This window comes from Heterodontus francisci, unplaced genomic scaffold, assembly GCF_036365525.1.
Source record: "Heterodontus francisci isolate sHetFra1 unplaced genomic scaffold, sHetFra1.hap1 HAP1_SCAFFOLD_411, whole genome shotgun sequence".
NCBI lineage: Eukaryota > Metazoa > Chordata > Chondrichthyes > Heterodontiformes > Heterodontidae > Heterodontus > Heterodontus francisci.
The window spans coordinates 542,951-564,668 of NW_027142047.1; positions in this window are offsets into that span (position 1 = coordinate 542,951).

Below are 21,718 nucleotides of genomic sequence, written 5' to 3' on the forward strand. Positions count from 1 at the left end.
CAAACGTCGCTATCGTATTTGCTTCTAACACCTCCCCCGGCAGCAAGTTCCAGGCACTCACCACCCTCAGTGTAAAAAATCTGCCTCGCAGATTCCCTCTAAACTTTGCCCCTCGCACCTTATACCTATGTCGCCTAGTAACTGACTCTTCCACCCTGGGAAAAAGCTTGTAACTATCCACTCTGTCCATGCCCCTCATAACTTTGTAAACCTCTATCATGTTGCCCCTCCACCTCCGTCGTTCCAGTGAAAAAAATCCGAGTTTTTCCAACCTCTCCTCATAACTAATGCCCTCCAGACCAGGCAACATCCTGGTAAACCTCCTCTGTACCCTCTCCAAAGCCTCCACGTCCTTCTGGTAGTGTGGCAGTCGGAATTGCACACAAAATTCCAAGTGTGGCCTAACTAAGGTTCCGTACAGCTGCAACATGACATGCCAATTTTTATACTCTGTGCCTCGTCCGATGAAGGCAAGCATGCTGTATGCCTTCTTGAATACCTTATCCACCTGCGTTGCCACTTTCAGTGACCCGTGGACCTGTACGCCCAGATCTCTCTGCCTGTCAATACTCCTAAGGGTTCTGCCATTTACTGTATCCCTCCCACCTGCATTTGACCTTCCAAAATGCATTACCTCACAGTTGTCCAGATTAAACTCCATCTGCCATTTCTCCGCCCAAGTCTCCAACCGATCTATATCCTGCTGTATCTTCTGACAATCCTCATTATTATCTGCAACTCCGCAAACTTACTAATCAGACCAGCTGCATTTTCCTCCGAATCATTTGCACATACTACAAACATCAAACGTCCCAGCACTGATCCCTGCGGAACACCACTAGTCACATCCCTCCATTCAGAAAAACACCCATCCACTGATACCCTCTGTCTTCTGTGACTGAGCCACTTCTGTATCCATCTTGCCAGCTCACCTCTGATCCCGTGTGACTTCACCTTTTGTACCAGTCTGCCATGTGGGACCTTGTCAGAGGCTTTACTAAAGTCCATATAGATAACATCCAATGCCCTTCCTTCACCAATCATCTTCGTCGCTTCCTCAAAAAACTGAATCAAATTAGTAAGACACGACCTCCCCTTCACAAAACAATGGTGTCTCTCGCTAACAAGTTCGTTTGTCTCCAAATGCGAGTAAATCCTGTCCCGAAGAATCCTCTCTAACAATTTCCCTACCACTGACGTAAGGCTCACAGGCCTATAATTTCCTGGATTATCCTTGCCACCCTTCTTAAACAAAGGAACAACATTGGCTTTTCTCCAGTCCTCTGGGACCTCACCTGTAGCCAATGAGGATGCAAAGATTTCTGTCAAGGCCCCAGCAATTTCTTCCCTTCCCTCCCTCGGTATTCTACGGTAGATCCCGTCAGGCCCTGGAGACTTATCTATCTTATTGCTTTGCAAGACACGCAACACCTCCTCCTTATTGATAATGAGATGACTGAGACTATCTGCACTCCCTTCCCTAGGCCCATCATCCACCAAGTCCTTCTCTTTGGTGAATACTGATGCAAAGTACTCATTTAGCACCTCGCCCATTTCCTCTGGCCCCACGCATAGATTCCCATCTCTGTCCTTGAATGGGCCGACCCTTTCCCTGGTTACCCTCTTGCTCTTTATAAATGTATAAAATGCCTTGGGATTTTCCTTAATCCTGTTTGCCAATGACTTCTCATCACCCCTTTTAGCCTTCCTGACTCCTTGCTTAAGTTCCTTCCTACTGTCTTTATATTCCTCAAGTCTGTTCCTCGCCATCCAGCCCTTACAACTGCTTCCTTTTTCTTTTTGACGAGGCTCACAATATCCTGTGTTATCCAAGCTTTCCCGAAACTTGCCAAACTTGTCTTTCTTCCTCACAGGAACATGCTGGTCCTGGATTCTAATCAGCTGACGTTTGAAAGAGTCCCACATGTCAGATGTTGATTTACCCTCAAACAGCCGCCCCCATTCTAAATTCTTCAGATCCTGCCTAATTTTGTTATAATTAGCCTTCCCCCAATTTAGCACCTTCACCCGAGGACTACTCTTATCCTTATCCACAAGTACCTTAAAACTTATGGAATTATGGTCACTGTTCCGGGAATGCTCCCCCACTGAAACTTCGACCACCTGGCCGAGCTCATTCCCCAATAACAGGTCCAGAATGGCCCCATCCCTTGTTGGACTATATACATACTGTTTCAAGAAGACCTCCTGGATGTTCCTCACAAATTCTGCCCCATCCAGGCACCTAGCACTAAGCGAGTCCCAGTCAATATTGGGGAAGTTAAAATCACCCACCACTGCAACCCTGTTACCTTTACATCTTTCCAGAATCTGTCTACATATCTGCTCCTCTACCTCCCACTGGCTGTTGGGAGGCCTGTAGTAAACCTCCAACACCGTGACTGCACCCTTCCTATTCCTGAGCTCCACCCATATTGACTCGCTGCATGACCCCTCTGATTTGTCCTCCCGCAGTACAGCTGTGTTATTCTCCTTAACCAGTAATGCAACTCCGTCACCCCTTTTACATCCCCCTCTATCCCGCCTGAAGCTTCTAAAGCCTGGAACATTTAGCTGCCAATCCTGCCCTTCCCTCAACCAAGTCTCTGCAATAGCAACAACATCTTATTTCCAAGTACTAATCCAAGCTCTAAGTTCACCTGCCTTACCTGTTATACTTCTCGCATTGAAACAAATGCAGTTCAGAACACCAGTCCCGCGGTGCTCAGAAACATCTCCCTGCTTGCTTTTCCTCTTAGTCCTACTGGCCTTCTTTATTATGTCCTCCTCATTTATTTCACTAGCTGTCCTACTGCTCTGGTTCCTACCCCCCTGCCACACTAGTTTAAACCCTCCCGAGTGACGCGAGCAAACCTTGCAGCAAGGATATTGGTGCCCCTCCAGTTTATATGTAACCCATCCTTCTTGTACAGGTCCCATCTGTCCCTGAAGAGAGCCCAATGGTCCCGATATCTGAAACCCTCCCTTCTACACCAGCTGCTCAGCCACGTGTTTAGCTGCACTATCTTCCTACTTCTAGTCTCACTGGCATGTGGCACAGGGAGTAATCCAGAGATTACAACCCTCGAGGTCCTGTTTTTTAACTTTCTACCTAACTCCCTAAAGTCCCCCTGAAGGACCTCATCACTCTTCCTGCCTATGTCATTGGTACCGATGTGTACCACAACCTCTGGCTGTTCACCTTCTCCCCTTCAGAATGCCCCATGTCCGTTCAGAGACATCCTTGACCCTGGCACCAGGGAGGCAACATACCATCATGGAGTCTCTTTCATGTCCACAGAAGCGCCTATCTGTGCCCCTGACTATAGAATCCACTATAACTATTGCTCTTCTGTGCTTTGTCCCTCCCTGCAGAACAACAGTGCCAGCCGTGGTGCCTCTGCTCTGGCTGCTGCTGTTTCCCCCTGATAGACCATACCTCGTCCAGAGTTGGGTCACCAAATCCTCTGTTCTCCCTGAATGTCTGCAGCAGCTCACAGCACAACCTCCAGAAAACCATTCACAGCACCTCCACTAAATTTACAATAACACAAGTAAGTCAAAAGCCCCTCACCTGTACGTTGGATGCCTGGTCCTTTTAAGTAATACGAGAGGGGGTTCCTCATGCTGCTGAATATATGTTCAGCTGAGAGTGACTAACACATGCGATCAGTGGACATGTACAGACCAAGTTTCAAAGACGTACATCAAAGCTGCCGGTATGGTATATTGACATCACATTCAAAACCATCCTCAGAGCAACAACACATACATGGTACGATTGAGCTAGAGCCCTGCCCAGCATGGGGCACTGTGCAGGCCGCACTAGAAGTGCCTGGCTGTGCAGTTCACATCTCTCTATTGATCCCAGCTTCTGTACCGTCAGCACCAGTAGTGCTGTAGAGTCTAAAATAGTGGCTCGGGACAGATACAGTGGGAAAGGGATTCACTTCAGAAGGAGAAATGAGAAAAGATTGAAGTCAAAACATTTTCAGGAATATGAGAATGGGCAGGAGAATGGGACTAATTGGAGGGGTGAGGCAATGGAGGGATTCAAACACAAGAATGACTATTTTAAAATTAAGGTGCTGCCAGACCAGGAGCCAATGTAGATCAGTGAGCACAGGGGTGATGGGTGATCGATTTGGTGTGAGTAAGGATACAGGCAGCAGAGATCAGGATGGGCTGTGGTTTATGGAGGTTTATAACTGGGAGGGTGACCAGGATAGAATTGGAATAGTTAAGTGTGGATTTAACAAAGGTACAGGTGAGGGTGTTTGCAGCAGATTGGCTGAGACAGAGGTGGAGGTGGGGGATATTACAGAGGTGGCCATAGACAGGGTTGGTACTGGAGAGAATATGGAGATGGACTCAGCTCAGGTTTAAATAGAATACACCGATTGCAAACAGTCTGGTTCAGCCTCAGATATTGGGCAGGGTGGTGTATTTGTTTCACAGATGGGGGATGGAGTTTGTGATGGAGACCAATGACACTGGCTTCAGTCTTCCCAAAATTTACATAACGGAACAGTATTTCAGTGAAACGGGGTTCACAGATGCCCTACCGGGAAATAGAGACAGCAACAGCAGTAAAGATGAGAGAGCAAATGTCAAGAAATCCAATAAAGTTGGCAATGGTTTATCGAGCTAATAGCTGGACATATTCACCAGGAATACAACGGCAGCAAAAAGTGCAGAGTAAACTACAGGAGCAGTAATGCTGTTAAACTTGGTTTATAGAATTAATAGCTAGATAGAGAGACTTACCAGGGACACCAATAATAGCCAGGATGGGATAGTAAATGTATTGAATAATCTTCAGTGCGAGACGGATCCGAGTGTTTAATGACATACAATCATAATATGTAGAAAGGTAGTAAAGATCCGAGGATAAACTCCTGTCCATTGTTGTAACATTCCAATCTATTGTTCTCAGATTCTGACCCATTGCTGCAACATTCCAATCTATTATTTTCAGATTCTGACCAAGTGTTGTAACATTCCAGTCATTTGTTCTCAGATTCTGATCTATCCTTTCTCTCTCTCTTGAGCCGCTGATCTCTGTTGTGGTTGTGCCGGGGTTGATGTTCCAGCTGAAACTATGGGACAACACTTGGGAGCCCCTTATTAATAGAAGATGGAAAACTTCCAGTGACACAATTAGGGTCCATGGAGACTGACATTAATTACAGTCACTTAACAAACAGATTCAGTTAACCCTTTTCAATACAGCACTTTTTGTACCACAATAAAGTAGATCATTTACCAGTCTGGATGGGATGCATGTGGGTTGCTGAGGGATGGAATGGTGGAAGTAGTAGAATTTTATAATTTTCTATGAGATCCCTCTTCACTCTTCCGAATATAATCCTATCTCTCCTCATACGTCAGTCCCGGCATCCCAGGAATCAGTCTGATAAACCTTCATTGCACTCTCGCTATAGCAGGAACATCCTTTCTCGGAGAAGGAGACCAAAACTGCACACAATATCCAAGTGCGGCCTCACCAAAGCCCTGTATAATTGCAGCAAGACATCCCTGCTCCTGTACTAGAATCCTGACTCTATGAAGGCCAACATAACATTCGCCTTTTTCTACCGCCTGTTGCACCTGCATGCTTACCTTCAGTGACAGGTGTACGAGAACACCCAGGTCTCGTTGCATTCTCCCCTCTCTCAGTTTATCGCCGTTCAGATAATAATCTGCCTTCCTGTTTTTGCTAACAAAGTGGATAACCTCTCATTTATTCACATTATACTGCATCTGCCATGCAATAGCCCACTCACTCAACTTGTCCAAATCACCCTGAAGCCACTCTGCATCCTCCTCACAACTTACCCTCCCACCCAGGTTTGTGTCTTCTGAAAATTTGGAGATATTACATTTAGTTCCCTCATCTAAATCATTAATATGGAGTGTGAATAGTTGGGGTCCTAGCACCGATCCCTGTGGTACCCCACTAATCACTGCCTGCCATTTGGAAAAAGATCCGTTTATCACTACTCTTTTTTTCCATCTGCCAACCAATTTCTAGCTATCGCAATACACTACCACTAATCCCATGCGCTTTAATTTTACTCACTAATCTCTTATGTGGGACTTTGTCGAAAGCCTTCTGAAAGTCCAAATAAAACATATTATCTGGATCCCCCTCATCCACTCTATTAGTTACATCTTCGAAGAATTCTAATAGATTTATCAAGCATGATTTCCCTTTCGTAAATCCATGCTGACTCTATCCGATTCTAACACTGTTCTCCAAGTGCTCTGCTATCAAATCTTTGATAATGGACTCTAGAATTTTCCCCACTACCGACGTCAGGCTGACTTGTCTACAATTCCCTGCTTTATTTCTACCTCCCTTTTTAAATGGTGGGGTTACATTAGCTGCCCTCCAATCAGCTGGAACTGTTCCAAAGTCGATAGAATCTTGAAAGATGACCACCAATGCATCCACTATTTCTAGGTCACTTCCTTAAGTAATCTGGGATGTAGATTATCAGGCCCTGAGGATTTAGCGGCCTTCAATACCATCAACTTCCCCAACACAATTTCTCTACTAATACTGATTTCCTTCGGTTCCTTCCTCTCACTAAACCCTGTGTTCCCCAACATTTCTGGTAAGATATTTGTGCCATCCTTTGTGAAGACAGAATCAGAGTATGCATTTAGTTGGTTAGCCATTTCTTTGTTTCCCATAATAAATTCCCATGTTTCTAACTGTAAGGACCTACATTTGTCTTAACCAATCCTTTCCTCTTCACATACCTACAGAAACCTTTACAGTCAGGTTGTATGTTCCCCACAAGCTTACTCGTGTACTTTATTTTCCCTTTCTTAATCAATCCATTGGTCCTCCTTTGCTGAATTCTAAACTGCCCAATCCTCAGGTCTGTTGCTTCTTTCTGGCGAATGTATATGCCTCTTCCGTGAATCTAATACTATCTCTAATTTTCCTTGTAAGCCATGGTTTGGCTACGTTTCCCATTTTACATTTGCGCCAGACAGGAGTAAACAATTGTTGCAGTTCATCAATGCACTCTTTGAATATTGCCATTGCCTTTCCATCGTCATCCCTTGAAGTAACGTTTCCCAATCCATCAGAGCCAACTCGTGCCTCATACCTTCATACTTTCCTTTATTAAGATTCACGACCCTCGTCTCAGAATCAACTACGTCACTATCCATCTGAGAGTCATAGATTCGTACAGCATAGAAAAAGGCCCTTCGGCCCACTGCGTCCATGCCGACCATAATGCCGAACTATACTGATTCCACGTGCCTGCATTAATTCCATATCCGTCTATGCTTTGCTCATTCAAATACCTGTCCAGATGACTCTTAAATGTGGCTACTGTTCCTGCCTCCACCACCTCCACTGGCAGCTCATTCCAGATACGCACTATTCTTTGTGTGTAAAATTTACCCTTTTAATCCCCTTTAAACCTCCTCCCTTTCATCTTAAATCCATGTCCTCTAGTTTTAGTCACCCCTACCATGGGAAACAGACTCTGCCTACCTGCTCTGTCTATGCCTCTCATAATTTTATATACCTCCATCATGTCCCCTCTCAGCCGTCTTTGCTCCAGGGAAAACACACCCAGCCTACCCAATCTCTCTTTCTAACTCAAGCCCTCCAAACCAGGCAACATCCTTATAAATCTTTTCTGCACCCTCTCTAGCTTAATCACATCTTTCCTGTAGTGTTGCGACCAGAACTGCACAAAGTACTCCAAATGCGGAATAACCAATGTTATGTACAACTGTAACATGACGTCCCAACTCTTGTACTCCATGCCGCAGTTGATGGAGACAAGCATGCCATACACCTTCTTCGCCACCCTGTCTACCTGTGTTGCCACAATCAGGGAACTATGCACTTGCACCCCAAGGTCTCTCTTCTCAACAACACTCCCCAGGCCCTGTCATTCACTGTATATGGCCTGCCCTGGCTCAACTTCCCAAAATGCATCACTTCGCACTTGTCTGCATTAAATTCCATTTGCCAAACCCTTGCCCACTTTCCAAGTTTACCGATATCCTGTTGTAACCTCAGACAACCTTCTTCACTTTCTACTATTCCATCAATTTTTGTTTCATCTGCAAACTTACCAATCATGCTGCCTACATTCATATCCAAGTAATTAATATATATGACAAACAAGAGAGGGCCCAGAACCGATCCCTGCGGCACACCACTGTTCACAAGCCTCCAATCTGAAAAACAACCCCCCACTACCAGCCGATCACCAAGCCAATTTTGTATCCAATTGGCTCGCACACCCTGGATCCCATGTGTTTGAACCTTCTGGACCAGCCGACCATGCGGGACCTTGTCAAAGGCCTTGATAAAGTTCATGTAGACAACGTCCTTCACCCTGCCCTCGTCAATCCTCTTGGTCACCTCCTCAAAAAACGCAATCAAATTCCTGAGACATGATTCCCATGCACAAAGCCATGCTGACTATCCCAAATCAGACGTTGCCTTTCCAAATGCATATAAATCCTGTCTGTCAGAATCCCTTCCAGTAACTTTCCCATCACTGATGGAAGGCTCACCGGCATCTAGTTCCCTGGCTTATCACTGCTGCCCTTCTTAAATAAAGGCACAACATTAGCTATCCTCCAGTCTTCCGGTACCTCACCCGTGGCTAACAATAATGCAGAAATCTCTGCTCGGGCTCCAGGAATATCCTCCCTTTCTTCCCATAGCATCCGAAAATACACCTGGTCAGGCCCTGGGGATTTATCTACCTTAATGCGCTTCAAAGACACCAACACCGCCTCCTTTGTAATGTTGATATGCTCCAGGATATCGAAATTCCCTCCCGTAAACTCACTAGCTTCCATGTCGTCTCCATGGCAAATAAAGACGAGAAGTATTCATTTAAGATCTCGCCCATTTCCCGTGGCTGCACACGTAGATTACCACACTGATCCTTAAGGGGACCGACTCTCACCCTAGCTACCCTTTTACTCTTAATATACTTATAGAATATTTTAGGATTCACCATTATCTTATCTGCCAGGGAAATCTCATGGCCCCTTTTCTCACTCCTAATTTCTTTCTTGAGTGTACTCCTACATCCACTCTATTCCTGGAGGGCCTCGTTTGATCCCCGCTGCCTATACCCGACATATGCCTCTTTCTTTTTCCTGACCAGACCCTCAACATCCCTCATCAACCAAGGTTCCCTAAACTTGCCAGTCTTGCCCTTCCACCTAACAGGAATATGCCAGCCCATAACTCTTCCTGTCTCACTTTTAAAAGCCTCCCACTTGCCAGACGTCCCTTTACCTGTAAACAGCCCCTTCCATTCAACTTTTGAGAGTTCCTGTCTGATGCCATCGAAATCAACCTTCCTCCAATTTAGGACTTCAACCTTTGGACCAGTCCTATCCTCTTCCATAACTATCTTGAAGCTAATAGAGTTGTGGTCACTGGCCCCAAAGTGCTCCCTCACTAATTCATCATCCACCTGCCCATCCTCATTTTCAAAGAGGAGGTCGAGTGTAGCCTTTTCTCTCGTAGGGCCATCCACATACTGTTTCATAAAACTATCCTGGACACACTGAACAAATTCTTGCCCATCTGATCCCTTAGCACTAAGGCAGTCCCAGTCAATATTAGGAAAGTTAAAATCACTTACTATTACAACCCGAAAATTCCTACACCTATCTGTGATTTCCCTGCATATATGCTCCTCCAATTCCCTCTGACTATTGGGGGGCCTATAGTATAATCCCATCAAAGAGATCACCCCTTGCTTATTTCTAAGCTCCACTCATATGGCCTCACTGGACGTTCCCCCCGGGATATCCTCTCTAACTACTGCCGTGATGTGCTCCCTAATCAATTGTGCAACTCCCCATCCTCTCTTCCCTCCAACTGAAGCATCGGTACCCCGTAACATAGAGCTGCCAGTCTTGCCTGTCCCTCAACCACGTTTCTGTAATAGCTATAATATCACAATCCCATGTACTGATCCATGCTCTGAGTTCATCTGCCTTACCTGCAAGGCCTCTTGAATGAAAGTACTTGCAGTTTAGTCGACCAGACCTTCCACTCTCCCTGTCAGGCCACTGCCAGGCCCGCCTACTGGACTGCTTGCATTAACCTCAACTATCTCATCGGAGAGACTACTACTTTGAGTCCCATCCCTCTGCAAGACTAGTTTAAACCCTCCCGAGTAGTACCAACATACCTCCCCGCAAGGATATTGGTCCCCTTCCAGTTTAGATGCAATCCGACCCTCTTCAACAGGTCACCTCTGCACCAGAAGAGATCCCAATGATCCAAGTAGCTGAAGCCCTACCGCCTACACCAGCTCTTCAGCCACACTTTCATTTGCCTAATCCTCCTATTCCTACCCTCACTAGCACGTGGCACAGGGAGTAATCCTGAGATTCTTCTTCTTCTTTGTCTTTGGCCTCCTTACCTCGAGAGACAATGGGTAAGCACCTGGAGGTGGTCAGTGGTTTGTGCAGCAGCGCCTGGAGTGGCTCTTAATGCCAATTCTAGAGTGACAGGCTCTCCCACAGGTGCTGCAGAAAAAATTGTCTGTCGGGGCTGTTACATAGTTAGCTCTCCCCTTGCGCTTCTGTCTTTTTTCCTGCCAACTGTGAAGTCTCTTCGACTCGCCACATTTTAGCCCCTCCTTTCAGGCTGCCCACCAGCTCTGGCGATCGCTGGCAACTGACTCCCACGACTTGTGGTCAATGTCACAGGACTTCATGTCGCGTTTGCAGACGTCTTTAAAGCGGAGACATGGACGGCCGGTGGGTCTGATACCAGTGGCGAGCTCGCTGTACAATGTGTCTTTGGGGATACTGCCATCTTCCATGCGGCTCACATGGCCAAGCCATCTCAAGCGCCGCTGACTCAGTAGTGTGTACAAGCTGGGGATGTTGGCCGCCTCGAGGACTTCTGTGTCAGAGATACGGTCCTGCCACCTGATGCCAAGTATTCTCCGGAGGCAGCGAAGATGGACTGAATTGAGACGTCGCTCTTGGCTGACATAAGTTGTCCAGGCCTCGCTGCCATAGAGCAAGGTACTGAGGACACAGGCTTGATACACTCGGACTTTTGTGTTCCGTGTCAGTGCGCCATTTTGCCACACTCTCTTGGCCAGTTTGGACATAGCAGTGGAAGCCTTTCCCGTGCGCTTGTTGATTTCTGCATCTAGAGACAGGTAACTGGTGATAGTTGAGCCTAGGTAGGTAAACTCTTGAACCACTTCCAGAGCGTGGCCGCCGATATTGATGGATGGAGCATTTCTGACATCCTGTCCCATGATGTTCATTTTCTTGAGGCTGATGGTTAGGCCAAATCCTGAGATTACCCCTAGAGGTTCTACTTTTTAACCTTCTGCCTAACTCCCTATATTCACTTTGCAGGACCTTATCTCTCTTCCTGTCTATGTCGTTAGCACCAATATGGACCACGACCTCTGGCTGCTCACTCTCTCCTTTCAGAATTTCCTGCAGCCACTCCGAGACATCCTTGACCCTCGCAGCAGGGAGGCAACATACCATCCTGGTGCCTCTTTTGCGGCCACAGAAACACCTACCTGCACCCCTTACGATAGAGTTCCCTATCACGATAGCTCAAACACCACTTTTCCTGTCCTGCTGTGCGGCAGAGCCCTCTGTGGTCCCATGGGCCTGGCTGTTGCTGCTTTCCCCTGGGAGGTCATCCCCCCCCAACTGTATCCAAAGCGGTCTATCTGTTTGAGAGGGGGTGACCACAGGGGACTGCTGCACTACCTGCCTGTGCCTGCTACTCTGTCTGGTGGTCACCCATCCCTTTTCGGCCTGTGCAGCTATTATCTGCGGTGTGACCACCTCGCTAAACATATTATCCACGACTTCCTCAGCATTATGGATGCTCCACAGTGATTTCACCTGCAGCTCCATCTCCATAATGCGGGTCGCCAGTAGTTGCAGATGGCCCCACTTCCTGCACACATGCCCACTAGGGATACTGGAAGCCTCCCTGATTTCCCACAAAGGGCAGGAGGAGCAGATCACGGGGCTGAACTCTCCTGTCATGACCTACCCTTAGACTAATTAGTTACAACCTTAATTAAAAAAATACTAATTACATGAGGGGCCTTTTTCTACCCACTTCAATCTAAGATTCTGAATAAACTACACTGAATTTAAAAAAGGAAACACTTCAGCAGTACTCACCTTATCACCAGAGTTCTTTTCCCACAAAAATAAACTTTTCACTTTTTTAAAGATATCAACATGCACTAATAGCTGCTACTCACCCAACCAATCAGCTTGCAGCTCTCCTCTGACGTCACTGTTGGCTTTCTTCATGAAGAATTCCATCATATTATGGTCGCTCATCCTCAAGGGATTTCACACAACTAGATTGTCAATTATTCCTCTCTCTTTACACAATACCCAGTCTGGGATGGCCTGTTCTCTAGTTGGTTCCTCAACATATTGGTCCAGAAAACCATCCCGTATACACTCCAGTAATTCCTCCTCTACGTTATTGTGACAAATTTGATTTGACCAATCTATATGCAGATTTAAGTCACCCATAATTACAGATGTTGCTTTATCGTATGCATCTCTAATTTCCGGTTTAAGACCATTCCCACATCACCACCAAAGTTTGGGGGTCTATATATAACCCCCACTAACGTTTTTTGCCCCTTAGTGTTTCTCAGCTCTACCCATACAGACTCCACATCATCAGATCTCATATCCTTCCTCACTATTGTATTACTTTCCTTTTTAACCAGAAATGCAACTCCACCGCGGGTGGAAATACGCCATTTTACTGATGGTGTGAATATTTGGTCAGAAGCTCATCGCAAGGCATCTCAAGGTTAACTATGTAACCAAGTGTGTGAACAGTTTGGCTTTTCGTCTCAAACATTTACAAAGGAGAGGGATGGAGTGTGTAGCTGGGAAATATTTGAAGCAGAGACAGAAAACAATGTCTTCAATCTTCTCAATATTTAATTGGCATTGCAGATGTGTGAGGTAATACATTTTGAAAGGAGGAATGAGGAGAGACAATACAAATTAAATGGTATAACTATAAAGGTGGTGAAATAACAGAGACACCTGGAGTATTTGTACACAAATCGTTGTAGCCAAACCGTTAATAAATATATGGGATCCTCGGTTTTATAAATAGAGGCAAAAAAATCAAAAGCAAGGACATTATGTGAAACATATATAAAATACTAGTTCAGCTGCACCTGAAGTCTTTTGTCAAATACTGGGAACCACACTTTAGGAAGGACATGAAGCCTTCGGAGAGGGTACAGAACTGTTTTACGAGAATTTGTGCAGGCATGAGGGATTACAGTTATGTAGCTGGGGTTGTTCTGCTTCGAGCAGAGAACTTTCAGAGGAGATTCGATTGAGCTGTTTAACATTAGGAAGGGTTTAGATAAATTAAATAAAGAGAAACTGTTTCCAATGTCCAAGGGACCGGTAATCAGAGACATAGATTTAAGGCGATTGGTAAAAGAAGCAGACATGAGGATTTTTGTTTCTGAGTGGTTTGGATTTGGGATGCACTGTCTGATAGGCTGATGGATACAGATTCAATAGTATATCCCAAAAGGGAATTGGATAAATATCTGAAGAAGAAAAACTGTTCGGATATAGTGAAAGAGTCAGGGAGTGGGACTAACTGGATTGTTCTTTGAAAGGGTTCAGCACTGACTTGCTGGGCCGAATGACATCATTCAGGGCTGTGCTATTCTGTGATTCGATGATTGTTCCAGCCTGTACTTTCCCAATATTCCTATCCTTTCAGCAGCTGTTTGATAAATTACCACATAACAGCCATGTTACCAAATTAGAAACACATGGGATTAAAGGACCAAAGTCAGCAGTGGCTCAGTTTGCCGCTCTCTCCCCTTTCAATCACAAGCTTCTAGGATCAAGTGTCACTGCAGGACTTGATCACAAGAATCAAGGCTGACACTGCAGTGCAGTACTGAGGGAGTGTTTCACTGTCAGAGGTACCGCCTTATCAACGAAAAGGTAAAGCCAGGCCCCGTGTAGCCCACTCAGGTGGATGTAAAGATCCCATGGAATTATTTAGAATGTCAGGGTAATTATTCCCAGTGTCCTGGTCAACATTTACTCCTCAATTCAACATCACAAAAACAGATCTGATCATGATCACACTGCTACTTGTGGGATCTTGCTGTGCGGGAATTGACTGTGTTTTTCCTGCATTTACAAGACTGACTAAACGTTAAAAACTACTCGTTGGTTGGAAATCGCTTTGGGACATGCAGTGATCATGAAGGCGTTACATAAATGGAAGTCCTTTTTTTATTTTCAATGTCAGCATGCAGGAAATTAGGTCAGTGACAGAAAGCAGAGAGTAGTAGAGAATGGTTGTTGATCAGTCTGGAGGGAAGTACTCAGTGGGGTTCCCCAGGGTCACTGTTGGGATCACTGTTGCTGTATGTTAATGCAACGGGCTTGTGTACAGAGGGGATAATGTCAAAGTTTTCAGAGGGCAGGAAACTCAGAAATGTTAATAAACAGTCTGAAGGATAGTAACAGACTTCAGGAGGACAGAGACTGACTGGTGAAATGGACAGGAACATGGCAGATGTAATTTAACACAGTGAAGTGTGAAGTGAGACATTTGGGTAGGAAATATGAGGTGAAACAATATAAACTCAATGGTACCATTATAAATCGGGTGAAGGATTAGAGACAAGTGGCGTGTACACACACAGATCTTAGAAGGTAACATGTAGTGTCTTTGGTGTTAGAGAGAGAGATACAGAGTAATAAAACTCAGGAGGAAATGCTGATGTTTATACATCATTGGTTAGGTCCCAGCTGGAGAATTGTGTCCAATTCTGATCACCACGGTTTGGTAAGGATGTCAAGGACTTAGTGTAGATACTGAGGTGATTTTCTGGAATGGTACCAGGGATCTGGCAATTCAGTTACGTTGAGAAATTGGAAAAGCTGGGATTGTTCTCTTTAGAGCACTGACGGGTAAGGAGAGATTTAATATAGAATTCAAAATCATGAGGGGTTTTGATAGGGTAATTAATGTGAAACTGCTTCCAGTGTCAGAAAGTGCAGTATTAAGAAGACAAAGATTGAAGGTAATTGACAAAGAATCAGAGGTGAAATGAGGAGAATTTTCTTCCACAGCAAGTTGTTGGGATCTGGAATTCATTGCCTGAAAACATGATAGAAGCAGATTCAATAATATCTTTCAACCTCTCACACTGCTCAATGTACCACACCCCCATCACTCACCCATCAGCTGTCCCTAACACTCAGGACTCACACATAACATTCACATACTCCACCTCACCATCACACACCTTCCACTGATACCAGCCTCACACCCACATCTCACTGTCTCCACATACCACCAGCTATTGAGCTATGGAAGGCACATCACACAAACACTGTGAAACACAATTACTGATATTCCACCCCCTCTCTGACAGGACAAGGTCACTCACAGGACAATCACAGGGGGCAGAAGTGAACTGGCAGGGGCCAGGCATATCTGCATCCCCTGAGCCTGAGGGAGGAGATGGTTCTCCGCATCATGGGACTGGCTGTCAAAGAGCCCGTGGCATCCGGCCTCGCCGACAGCATTCAGGCTGTTGCTATGTTCCTGCCTTATGTCCCTTCTTAACTCCCACCTCCCCCTCATCCTGCTATCTGGGATGATGTACAAGCTGGAGATGGGACCATGGACCTCCTGCTTTCCATCCCACCCCCAATCCCTCACCCCAACCTTCCAATTCTGAATTATACTTTCCAACGATAACTGAAAACTGCCAGCTTCCCAGTCACAGCAGCTCCAAGAGACAGAGAGAGAGCAGCAGCACAGCACTGATGGTGTAGCCCCATCACTTGGTCTGATACTGACAGACAACAGATCAAATACGTACACTGTGTGTGCTGTAGAGGCTGGTAAAGAGTCAGAATCTACACGTGGTGAGTCACCAAGCACGAGTGAGCTGCAGCCAGGCCAGGGGGAAAGGATAGTTCATGCGTCAGATGACCGGAGGGCAATGTCACAAACGAGTTATAATACACAGGACTCAGATATGAAATTTGCTGCAGCAGCATACAGGAGAATGATGATGGATATCGACACTGAGATACTTTGTCCATTGACAGGCCTGTCAGACAGTCTGTTGTCACTATCAAAGAACATGGAGGAGTCCAGCTCCAACATGGCACAGGACATTGCACAGAGCTTGAAGCCCATTTTTTTCCCCTGTGGAAGTGGCCACTAACTCCATGACAGCAGTAGCGGACCCAGCCTTGATGCAGTGTCTGGTGACCATTGTCTCAGCTTCCACTGCAGCACAGACGGCAGACACCCAACGTCTCAGTGCTTCAGTGGAAGCTCAGACTGCTTGCTGCCATGCAGGATCAGACTGCTGTCATCATGGCTGTGGTTCTCACTGCACAAAGGGGTTTGCAGGCTCTCACAACAGTCCAGCAATCTGTGATCCAGTAGATTACTAAGATTACTGAGATGTCGCCCCGTGGGAGTGGCTGTGTCTCCGTGGAGTATGAACCTGCTGTCCTCTCTCAGGATGACAGTATTTGTTCTCCTTTCACTGTCACTCCACCAATGTCCTTGCTGTTACCCATTAGCCAGCTCAGGCTGCTGCTGCCCATGTCGTGGTGGTGCAGTCTGAATCCGTGCCCTCAAGGCCCAGAGCTGCTCGAGGACGTCCTGCAAGGCCATCTGCAGTCTCCCCCAGTGAAAGTCAGCAGCCTTCCACCATCCATGCTGCAGTCACTGGGGAAACACTGTGTAGGAGCACTAGGCAAGTCGAGGGATCCACAAGACAGGCACTAAGGGAATATTCAAGGGTGAATAGTTCAGCTTTGCTTGTATAATTTGATGTGTTATTGGATAAAGATGTCAATGAAAAGGTTTTTGTTGGTGTTTTTTTATTGCTGGACACTGTGATGGGGCATCTCAGATGGGTGTAATGGGGGAGAATGGAGGATCCATGGTGGGAAAGGGAAGTTGTCCTGTGGGAACCGAAATTCTAGCTGGGTCTCTCCGACAGCCTGCCCGGTTCAAAGGCATCCAGGAAATATCCTCCCTCACTCCTCCTCCTGAGGTAGCCTCCGGATTACTGGTGCCAATGCCTGTGTCCTCATGATGGTGATGATATGAAGGATGCAGCAGAACACCATGAACTTGGACACCTGCTCCAGTGAGTACTGGAGGGCTCCCCCCGAGCGGTTCAGACGTTGGAAGCATTGCTTCATCACACCGATGGTCTGTTCCACCATGTTCCTGGTGACTCCATTGCTCACGTTATACACGGGTTATTTTCATGCGGTTGGTTGGCATTGATGCTGGGGGTTGAATTAGGAGTGATGTACAGAGTGAGGTAGGCATTGTCTCCGAGGAGCCACATTCTGGTTCTGCATAGAGGCCCGAAGTGTTGGGACCGGCTGCCTGCTTCAGAATGAAGGTATGGTGGCTGCTGCCAGGATAGTGGACATTCACCAACATGATGTACTGGGCATGCTCACACACCAACTGTACATTAATGGAATGAGAGTTCTTTCAGTTCCTGTACCTCTCCCCGTTGACATTCGGGCCGCGCAGAGCCACCTCCACCAGCAGGAATTCCGCTACCCTGACAAAGCCACGGGACCTCTCACCCTGCTTCACCCTGCGGAGGGTGAAAATGATATATTCACCTCACCCGACATAGATGGCCTCCATTAACCAGCAGATACATTATTGGACAGCATAGAGATAGACAATGGATACGTCACACGCTGCTGCCTGGGAAGATCCAGATACATAGAAGTTCAATGAAACTGTGACCTTAACGGCTTTGGACAGCTCCGTCCTGGTGTGAGGCTCCAGGTCGTGTTGCAGGAGGTGACACTGCTATGTGACCACCTCCTTATTGAATCAGAGTCACCTCACACACTGCTCCTGGGTTAGGTGTAGGTAGGAAAATTGCTCTTGGGAAAGCCAGGGTGGGTAGCGGAAAGACCCCTCCCTCATAACAAAGAACAAAGAACAAAGAAAATTACAGCCCAGGAACAGGCCGTTCGGCCCTCCAAGCCTACGCCAATCCAAATCCTCTATCTAAACCTGTCGCCTATTTTCTAAGGGTCTGTATCTCTTTACTTCCTGCCCATTCATGTATCTGTCTAGATACATCTTAAAAGACGCTATCGTGCCCGCGTCTACCACCTCCGCTGGCAATGCGTTCCAGGTGCCCACCACCCTCTGCGTAAAGAACTTTCCACGCATATCCCCCCTAAACGTTTCCCCTTTCACTTTGAACTTGTGTCCCCTTGTAATTGAATCCCCCACTCTGGGAAAAAGCCTCTTGCTATCCACCCTGTTTATACCTCTCATGATTTTGGACACCTCAATCAGGTCCCCCCTCAACCTCCGTCTTTCCAATGAAAATAATCCTAATCTACTCAACCTCTCTTCATAGCTAGCGCCCTCCATACCAGGCAACATCCTGGTGAACCTCCTCTGCACCCTCTCCAAAGCATCCACATCCTTTTGGTAATGTGGCGACCAGAACTGCACGCAGTATTCCAAATGTGGCCGAACCAAAGTCTTATACAACTGTAACATGACCTGTCAACTCTTGTACTCAATACCCCGTCCGATGAAGGAAAGCATGCCATATGCCTTCTTGACCACTCTATTGACCTGCGTTGCCACCTTCAGGGAACAATGGACCTGAACAGCCAAATCTCTCTGTACATCAATTTTCCCCAGGACTTTTCCATTTACTGTATAGTTCACTCTTGAATTGGATCTTCCAAAATGCATCACCTCGCATTTGCCCTGATTGAACTCCATCTGCCATTTCTCTGCCCAACTCTCTAATCTATCTATATTCTGCTGTATTCTCTCACAGTCCCCTTCACTATCTGCTACTCCACCAATCTTAGTGTCGTCTGCAAACTTGCTAATCAGTCCACCTATACTTTCCTCCAAATCATTAATGTATATCACAAACAACAGTGGTCCCAGCACGGATCCCTGTGAAACACCACTGGTCACACGTCTCCATTTTGAGAAACTCCCTTCTACTGCTACTCTCTGTCTCCTGTTGCCCAACCAGTTCTTTATCCATCTAGCTCGCACACCTTGGACCCCATGCGCCTTCACTTTCTCCATCAGCCCACCATGGGGAACCTTATCAAACGCCTTACTGAAGTCCACGTATATGACATCTACAGCTCTTCCCTCATCAATCAACTTTGTCACTTCCTCAAAGAATTCTATTAAGTTGGTAAGACATGATCTTCCCTGCACAAAACCATGTTGCCTATCACTGATAAGCCCATTTTCTTCCAGATGGGAATAGATCCTATCCCTCAGTATCTTCTCCAGCAGCTTCCCTGCCACTGACGTCAGGCTCACCGGTCTATAATTACCTGGATTTTCCCAGCTACCCTTCTTAAGCAAGGGGACAACATTAGCAATTCTCCAGTCCTCCGGGACCTCACCCGTGTTTAAGGATGTTGCAAAGATATCTGTTAAGGCCCCAACTATTTCCTCTCTCGCTTCCCACAGAAACCTGGGATAGATCCCATCCGGAAATGGGGACTTGTCCACTTTAATGCCTTTTAGAATACCCAGCACTTCCTCCCTCCTTATGCTGACTTGACCTAGAGTAATCAAACATCTGTCCCTAACCTCAACAACCGTCATGTCCCTCTCCTCGGTGAATACTGATGCAAAGTTCTCGTTTAGAATCTCACCCATTTTCTCTGACTCCACGCATAACTTTCCTCCTTTGTCCTTGAGTGAGCCAATCCTTTCTCCAGTTACCCTCTTGCTCCTTATGTATGAATAAAAGGCTTTGGGATTTTCCTTAACCCTGTTTGCTAAAGATATTTCATGACCCCTTTTAGCCCTCTTAATTCCTCATTTCAGATTGCGCCCACAATCACGATATTCTTTCAAAGCTTCGTCTTTCTTCAGCCGCCTAGACCTTATGTGTGCTTCCTTTTTCCTCTTAGTTAGTCTCACAATTTCACCTGTCATCCATGGTTCCCTAATCTTGCCATTTCCACCCCTCATTTTCACAGGAACATGTCTCTCCTGCACGCTAATCAACCTCTCTTTGAAAGCATCCCACATATCAAAAGTGGATTTACCTTCAAACAGCTGCTCCCAATTTACATTCCCCAGCTCCTGCCGAATTTTGGTATAGATTAGATTTTTTTTTTAGATTAGAGATACAGCACTGAAACAGGCCCTTCGGCCCACCGAGTCTGTGCCGAACATCAACCACCCATTTTTATACTAATCCTACACTGATCCCATATTCCTACCAAACATCCCCACCTGTCCCTATATTTCCCTACCACCTACCCATGCTAGTGACAATTTATAATGGCCAATTTACCTATCAACCTGCAAGTCTTTTGGCTTGTGGGAGGAAACCGGAGCACCCGGAGAAAACCCACGCAGACACAGGGAGAACTTGCAAACTCCACACAGGCAGTACCCGGAATCGAACCCGGGTCCCTGGAGCTGTGAGGCTGCGGTGCTAACCACTCCGCCACTGTGCCGCCCCACAATTTAGCACTCTTCCTTGAGGACCACTCTCTTCTTTGTCCATGAGTATTCTGAAACTTGCGGAATTGTGATCACTATTCCCAAAGTAGTCCCCTACTGAAACGTCAACCACCTGGCCTGGCTCATTCCCCAACACCAGGTCCAGTATGGCCCCTTCCCGAGTTGGACTATTTACATCCTGCTCTAGAAAACCCTCCTGGATGCTCCTTACAAGTTCTGCTCCATCTAGACCTCTAACATTAAGTGAATCCCAGTCAATGTTGCGGCCATTTCAGAGACATGGGTAGAGCAGGGCCAGGAATGGATGTTGCGGGTTCCGGGATTTCCATGTTTCACTTAGAACAGAGAAGATGGGAAAAGAGGGGGGGGGTGGGTGTGTGGCATTGTTAATCAAGGAAAGTATTACAGCGGCAGAAAGGACGTTTGAGGACTCGTCTACTGAGGTAGTCTGGGCCGAGGTTAGAAACAGGAGAGGAGAGGTCACCCTGTTGGGAGTTTTCTATAGACCTCCAAATAGTTCCAGAGATGTCGAGGAAAGGATAGCAAAGATGATTCTTGACAGGAGCGAGAGTAACAGGGTAGTGGTTATGGGGGACTTCGACTTTTCAAATATTGACTGGAAATACTATAGTTCAAGTACTTTAGATGGGTCTGTTTTTGTCCCGTGTGTGCAGGAGGGTTTTCTGACACAGTATGTGGACAGGCCAACCAGGGGCGATGCCACATTGGATTTGGTACTGGGTAATGAACCCGGCCAGGTGTTAGATTTAGAAGTTGGTGAGCACTTTGGTGATGGTGATCACAATTCGGTTAGGTTTTCCTTAGCGATGGGCAGGGACAGGTATATACCGCAGGGCAAGAATTATAGCTGGGGGAAAGGAAATTATGATGCGATTAGGCAAGATTTAGGATGCGTAGGATGGGGAAGGAAACTGCAGGGGATGGGCACAATCGAAATGTGGAGCTTATTCAAGGAGCAGCTACTGCGTGTCCTTGATAAGTATGTACCTGTCAGGCAGGGAGGAAGTTGTCGAGCGAGGGAGCCGTGGTTTACTAAAGAAGTTGAAGAGCTTGTCAAGAGGAAGAAGAAGGCTTATGTTAGGATGAGACGTGAAGGCTCAGTTAGGGCGCTTGAGA